We start from the raw sequence: 8,410 nt of genomic DNA, 5'->3' as shown, positions 1-8,410 counted from the left end.
AGTATTTTCACATCCGGATAAAAAACGTACCCGATTTAATCTGGTTATTACTACTGCCCAGAAACTACAATATACATATAATTGTTTGATTTGGATAGAAAACACCCTAAAGTTTCTAAAACTGTTTGAATGGTGTCTGTGAGTATAACAGAACTCATATGGCAGGCAAAAACCTGAGAAGATTCTGTACAGGAAGTGCCCTCTGACCATTTCTTGGTCTTCTACACTCTCTTTATTGAAAACAAAGGATCTCTGCTGTAACGTGACACTTCCTGAGGCTCCCATAGGCTCTCAGAAGGCGCCAGAACGTTGAATGATGACTCTGGTGTACCAGGCTGAAAAACAGTAGCGCATTTGGTAAGTGGTCGATCTGAGAACAATGAGACGGGCGTGCGCATGCACGTGAAGAGTCCATTTTAGATTTTGAGTCTTTGAACGGAAAGGACGTTTCCCGGTCGGAATATTATCGCTTTTTTACGAGAAATCGCATAAAAATTGATTTTAAACAGCGTTTGACATGCTTTGAAGTACGGTAGTGGAATATTTTGAATTTTTTTGTCACGATACGCGTCGGCGCGTCACCGTTCGGATAGTGTCTTGAACGCAAGAACAAAACAGAGGATATTTGAACATAACTATGGATTATTTTGAACCAAAACAACATTTGTGGATGAAGTCAGGGGCGAAAATCTGATATCAACTTTGGAGGGGACAATTACATGAAATTTTCTCAAGAGCAATTCCTGAGGGGGACACCAAAAGTAGTGCTGTAACACATAGCCTACATTGTAATATGGTAAATGTATATTGAGGAACCAAAGAAATAAGGTGTTTGCCGTACTCCTAACTACCGGTACCCAAAACTACACAACTAATCACAACAGCAATACCATTGCCTTTAACAAATCTTAGTTCAGTCACCAGTTTAAGTTGAGAGTGGGGGTATCCATGGCATTTTCCAATTATGTTCCTATTTTACAAGTCAAAAAAATTGAGAACCTTTCATAATGTTGCCAAACAAAGACTCAACAAACTTACCTGAGACTCCCTGTCTCTGCCAGTCTGTCCCTGCATATCTGTCCCCAACTCTGCTGTCTGTGTGCCATCTGTTGCCTGCTCTGCCTAATGACATCATTGTGAAACATTTCCATTAGAATTTCATTTCTTTCTTATGAACATTTTATCAACTAGTCTTTGAGATATTAGGCTACTAGGGTTCTTACTATGCGTTTTGGTGTATTGAAAAATACTCTGATGTCCGTCTTTTATTTTTCTGCCATTTTTCTACCTGGCTGGCTGGCTGGCTACACACAGTGTGTAGGTTATTTACAGTAGGAGATGGGCTTCTATCATCTTCTATCATTCTATTTGGGCTTCGATCTAAAAGGTAGCTAGCAAATGTGAAACGGATTAAAATGACAAGAGTTGACAGCTGTATGAGTTCACCATTTACACAACATATGCTGCAACCTTTTGTAATTTTAATAGTTTGTTTCATATTGTCTGGCTTCCAACAATAGCTGAATTTGCAAAGCTAGCGAGCACCAATTCCGTTTCAGTGGTGTTTGCTATAATCTTTGCTACCCGGGTTAAATAAAGGTGATTTCCGCCCCTGGATGAAGTAGAAGTCCTGGGAGTGCATTCTGACCAAGAACAGCAAAGGTAATCCAATTTTTCTTATAGTAAATCTGAGTTTGGTGAGTGCCAAACTTGGTGGGTGTCAAAATAGCTAGCCCGTGATGGCGAGCTATCTACTCAGAATATTGCAAAATGTGCTTTTGCCGAAAAGCTATTTTAAAATCGGAAACCGCGATTGCATAAAGGAGTTCTGTATCTATAATTCTTAAAATAATTGTTATGTTTTTTGTGAACGTTTATCGTGAGTAATTTAGTAAATTCACCGGAAGTTTGCGGTGGGTATGCTAGTTCTGAACGTCACATGCTAATGTAAAAAGCTGGTTTTTGATATAAATATGAACTTGATTGAACAAAACATGCATGTATTGTATAACATCATGTCCTAGGAGTGTCATCTGATGAAGATCATCAAAGGTTAGTGCTGCATTTAGCTGTGGTTTTGGTTTTTGTGACATTATATGCTAGCTTGAAAAATGGGTGTCTGATTATTTCTGGCTGGGTACTCTGCTGACATAATCTAATGTTTTGCTTTCGTTGTAAAGCCTTTTTGAAATCGGACAGTGTGGTTAGATGAATGAGAGTCTTGTCTTTAAAATGGTGTAAAATAGTCATATGTTTGAGAAATTGAAGTAATAGCATTTCTAAGGTATTTGAATATCGCGCCACGGGATTCCACTGGCTGTTGAGTAGGTGGGACGATTTCGTCCCACATACCCTAGAAAGGTTAAATGTTCACACCCTGTACTTGCTTCTTGTCTCCAGCGTCGGTCCTTACAAAATGCTGACACCACTATTTGAAGCATCAGGGAGTTCTTGGTTTTTGGTGGTGAAGTCGGGTCCGGGTGCTGCTGCCGATGGAACCGGGGGTGCCTCAGCTGGCTCGTCAGGCTTCCACACCTTAGCTGGCTCGAGAGAGTTCTTTGCCTCGGTTGGCTCGGCAGGCTCCCATCCCAAGTCATGCCTCAGCCGGTCCATCAGGCTTCCACGCCTCAGCCGGCTCCCACTCCTCAGCGGGATTGTCAGGCTCCCAAGCCTCAAACAGCTCGTCGGGGTTCTACGCCTCAGCCGGCCAGTCCAGCACCCAAGCCTCGGCCCGTCAGGCTCACCCAGGTGGGACGCCAGGTGGTGCCACTAGAAGGGGGGGTACTGTCACACCTGCTCCCGCTTCCCCTCTCTGGCGCCAGGCTGCCCTTCATTACGCACACCTGTCACCATCATTACGCGCATAAGAGCTCATTGGACTCACCTGGACTCCTTCACATTGTTGATTGCCCCCTCTATATCTGTTTATTCCTCAGTTTTGTTCCGTGTCAGCATTATTGTCGTCATATCGTTTTGTTCCACACGCCCCAGATGCTGTTCTTGTTTTGTTTGATGCCCGTTTTTCATTAAATGTTCACTCCATGTACTTGCTTCTTGTCTCCAGTGTCGGCCCTTGCAATTGCATTAAGTAATCTTTTACCTGTGTTCTGTTACATCACGCAGTCTTTGGGTATGATCACAAAATGTTCCACCGAGGACGCCTGTTAAATATGCATGTACTGGTTCAACAACACCAGTGTGTATGTAAAGAAGGGGACTTAGTTAAATAGACTACATTAGTTCTGAAGATACTTTCAGAATGAGGGTTGCTATAGCTCTGCTGGTGTTGCTGTTATGTCTGTCTGGGGCATGGGCTCAGGGAGAGAGTGGAGGGGTCAGAGAGAAAGAGAATGACATCACTCAACTACATCACTCAACTGGGTTACAGTGAAGGGGAGAGAGCAGGGAGAGAGCCCAAGGACTGGTGCTACAGAGACAACCCACGGACAGTCGACCAACTAGACCACCACCACTTCTGGGCTGAGCTAAAATAGTTGAGAGACATGGTGGTTGAGCTGAAGAGGGATAATTTATTAACCTTTATTTTAACAGGGTGTCATATTGAAAGTATTTTTTTCAAATGTGCCCTGCACAATACAAACACACACATCTATACAAAACACAATAAAATACTAAATTACAAAACATGATCATAAAAATCTAACACATTCCCCACCAATGTTTTAAATTCCCTAAAGGGGAACGAGCAATCAAGCCTGAGCCCTGCAACACATTCAAGCCTGAGCCCCCCTGGAACACATTCAAGCCTGAGCCTCCCCTGCAACACATTCTGTGGAAATCAGAAGCCACCCTTGGAACTTCTCGTCATGCTATCCAATCATGTGCTCTTGTACTGTATTCTATTGTTTTGACCTTGACCAGTGTTGTCAGATACATCAGAAGTTTCTGCAGGAAGGTTTTGTAAATAAACAGAAGGGAATGCTGCTCTTTTCTTACATGCAGAGATCAACCCACCTTTTGATACAATACACAATGGTGAGTTCTAAAATGATCACCAGTAATGAATCAGAGGGCACAAAGGAAAACAGCATCTAGAGGTTTAAGTGTAGATGCTGCTGTGTCTATGTAGTAAACTAAAACAGACATCAAATTGGCCTGGACTACTTCCTTTCTATTATCAAAGACAGTCATTTGAAGATCATGGGACCTAGAAAAATAGCATGTATTTTGTTTTGTTTGCATTAAGTACTAACTTACGATCCAAGCGTGATTTCTGTAGCGCTTGGAAATCAGACTGCAAATGTGAAAAAGCTTGGTTTACAGATGGTGCAGCAGAGTACAATACTGTATCATCAGCATAAACATTAACAGAAAAATGTTCACAGTATTTCCAATGTTGTTGAAATACCGTGTGAACAATAGTGGCCCCAGAATCGAACCCTGGGGTACCCCTTTATGCACTTCAAGAAATTCAGATTTTACCCTATCTGTCACAATAGCCAGAGCCTGAGCCTGAGCCCGGAGCGGTCTTCTGGTCAGGCTCCGTAGACGGGCACATCGCTCACCGCTCCCGAGTATACTACTCGCCAATGTCCAGTCTCTTGACAACAAGGTAGATGAAATTCGAGCAAGGGTTGCCTTCCAGAGAGACATCAGAGATTCTAACAATCTCTGTTTCATGGAAATATGGCTCACTCAGGATACGCTATCAGAGTCAGTACAGCCACCCGGTTTCTTGACGCATCGCACCGACAGAAACAAACATCTCTCTGGTAAGAAGGGCGGGGATGTATGCCTTATGATTAACGAGTCGTGGTGTGATCATAACAACATACAGGAACTCAGTCCTTTTGTTCACTTGACCTAGAGTTCCTTACAATCAAATGCCGACCGCATTATCTACCAAGAGAATTCTCTTCGATTATAATCACAGCCGTGTATATCCCCCCCCAAGCAGACACATCGACAGCCCTGAAAGAACTTCATTGGACTCTATGTAAACTGGAAACCACATATCCTGAGGCTGCATTTATTGTAGCTGGGGATTTTAACAAGGCTAATCTGAAAACAAGGCTCCCTAAAGTTTATCAGCATATCGAATGCGCGACCCGGGCTTTCAAAATTCTGGATCATTGTTACTCTAACTTCCATGAAACATACCTCGCACTCCCTCGCCCTCCTTTCGGCAAATCTGACCATGACTCCATTTTGTTGCTCCCAGCCTATAGACAGAAACTAAAACAGGAAACGCCTGTGCCCAGGTCTATTCAAACTTGGTCCGACCAATCTGATTCCACGCTTCAAGATTGCTTCGATCACATGGACTGGGATATGTTCCGGATAGCGTATGTATGACAACAACATTCAACGATTACTGTTCATCGATTACAGCTCAGCATTTAACACCATAGTACCCTCCAAACTCATCATTAAGCTCGAGACCCTGGGTCTCGACCCCACCCTGTGCAACTGGGTCCTGGACTTCCTGACGGGCCGCCCCCAGGTGGTGAGGATGGGAAACAACATCTCCACCCTGTTGATCCTCAACACTGGGGCCCCACAAGGGTGCATTCTCAGCCCTCTCCTGTACTCCCTGTTCACCCATGACTGCGTGGCCATGCACGCTTCCAACTCAATCATCAAGTTTGCAGACGACACTACAGTGGTAGGCTTGATTACCAACAACGACGAGACGGCCTACAGGGAGGAGGTGAGGGCCCTCGGAGTTTGGTGTCAGGAAAATAACCTCACACTCAATGTCAACAAAACAAAGGACATGATCGTGGACTTCAGGAAACAGCAGAGGGAGCAGCCCCCTATCTACATCGACTGGACAGTAGTGGAGAAGGTGGAAAGTTAAGTTCCTCGGCGTACACATCACAGACAAACTGAAATGGTCCACCCACACAGACAGCGTAGTGAAGAAGGCGCAACAGCGCCTCTTAAACCTCAGGAGGCTGAAGAAATTTGGCTTGTCACCAAAAACACTCAAACTTTTACAGATGCACAATCGAGAGCATCCTGTCGGGCTGTATCACCGCCTGGTACGGCAACTGCTCCACCCACAACCGTAAGGCTCTCCAGAGGGTAGTGAGGTCTGCACAACGCATCACCGCGGGCAAACTACCTGCCCTCTAGGACACCTACACCACCCGATGTCACAGGAAGGCCAAGAAGATCATCAAGGACAACAACCACCCGAGCCACTGCCTGTTCACCCCGCTATCATCCAGAAGGCGAGGTCAGTACAGGTGCATCAAAGCTGGGACGGAGAGACTGAAAAACAGCTTCTATCTCAAGGCCATCAGACTGTTAAACAGCCATCACTAACATTGAGTGGCTGCTGCCAACATACTGACTCAAATCTCTAGCCACTTTAATAATAAAAAATTGGATGTAATAAATGTATCACTAGTCACTTTAAACAATGCAACTTTATATAATGTTTACATACCCTACAATACTCATATATATATATATACTGTACTCTATGCCATCTACTGCATCTTGCCTATGCCGTTCGGCCATCGCTCATCCATAGATTTATATGTACATATTCTTATTCATTCCTTTACACTTGTGTGAATAAGGTAGTGGTTGTGAACTTGTTAGATTACTTGTTAGATATTACTGCACAGTCGGAACTAGAAGCACAAGCATTTCGCTACACTCGCATTAACATCTGCTAATCATGTGTATATGACCAATAACATTTGATTTGATTTGATTCGAGTTCTGCTATTGAGTTCTGAAACCACAGTGCCCAGGCCTATTGAGCACAATTTACTCAGTAAAATAGAATGATCAACTGTGTCAAAAGCCTTTGACAAGTCCAGAAAAACTGTGCTGCCATAGACCTACACACCTTACTGATCTTTGCTGCCTCTTTCACAGGTGTGAACATGTGTCCCCGGTGCTTTTCTCCATCTCTGCAGATCACACACACCAACCTCTGGTCTGTCTCACAGAACAACTTGAACTTCTCGTCATGCTCTGGACACACCAGCTCTGAGGCTACAGTGTGTCCCTGCGGTGCCTCTGGTTCCCTCGCTGCGAGGCCGCTCTCCTCCTCCTCTCGGGCCGCATCTGCAATATTGGTCAAGACACGGTGAGCCCGGAGATCCTTCTGGCTGAAAGGGCCGCGGCACTCTGGGCAGCGGCTCTGGCTCTTCGCTGAGCTCCGCAACAGGTGAACGCTGATGCAGGGGCGGCAGAAGGTGTGGTCGCACGGTAGACTCACCGGGTCGGTGAAAACGCACAAACACACTGGGCACTGGAGCTGCTCGGACAGGACTGATGTCATATCTGTATTAAAGTTCTGGTACACCTTTACTATTATTTAAATGTTTTTCTGTCTTTGAAAACCTCACTGTCTTGATCCTCGGTGCTCAACAGGTGAAGAAAGACATTTAAGTTTCACTGTCGATTCCCTTTGTTCTGTAACGATCGTCTGTTGAAGGGAACCAAAGCGCAGCGTGGTGAGTGTTCATTATAATATGTAATAATAAGAAACACTTTAACAAAAGAAACAAACGAAAGCCAACAGTTCTGTCAGGTCACAATGTACAAAACAGAAAATAACTACCCACAAAACCCCAAAGGAAAAAGGCTGCCTAAGTATGACTCCCAATCAGCGACAATGATGTACAGCTGTCCCTGATTGAGAGCCATACCAGGCCAAAACAAAGAAATACAAAGCATAGAAAAAAGGACATAGAATGCCCACCCAAATCACACCCTGACCAAACCTAAATAGAGACATAAAAAAGGCTCTCTCAGGTCAGGGCGTGACATGTTCAGAGTTCATACGTCCACAACACATTCTCTCACACCCTGTAAAACCGGCTGGACTGGAAATGTTCATGTTGGGGCCATCTGTTTAGGCCTAACTAGTCTTAGATAAGAGGAACCCTTATGAAACCTGTCACCACTGCCAGGCTATTGGTTCATTCCTAGGCTAGCTATTAACTTTTTAAAGCAACACAATACCGTAGTGTCCCTCCAGGCTATCCTCCTGGACAAGCTTATCCCATTGAGGCCCAAGATAGAGCCAGTCAGCATACTACACCAATCCATCCATTTACTAAAAAGGCTAAAGTAGGCTAGATCAGCATTAGACAGACTTCTATAAGCAATCTTTAAAGTGAAAAGGAGTGATCTTGAACAGGTTTGACTCTCCCATGGTTTTAAACACCCCAAACTTTGGAGGACATTGTATGAACTAATATTTTACCTGTGTTCTGTTACATCACACAGTCTTTTGATATGAACTCAAAATGTTCCACCAAGGACAACTGTTAAATTCCCAACGTATTGGTTCAACGACGCCACTGCATTCAGAAATTACTCAACCCACTTTACTTTTCTACATTTTGTTGTGTTACAAAGTGGAATAAAAATGGATTTAATTGTCATTTTTTTGTCAACGATCTACACAAAATACTCTAAT

This window comes from Salmo salar, chromosome ssa02 (assembly GCF_905237065.1).
Source record: "Salmo salar chromosome ssa02, Ssal_v3.1, whole genome shotgun sequence".
In the NCBI taxonomy this organism is placed as follows: domain Eukaryota; kingdom Metazoa; phylum Chordata; class Actinopteri; order Salmoniformes; family Salmonidae; genus Salmo; species Salmo salar.
The sequence above is the reverse complement of the archived record's forward strand: the minus strand, read 5'-3'. Positions refer to the sequence as shown.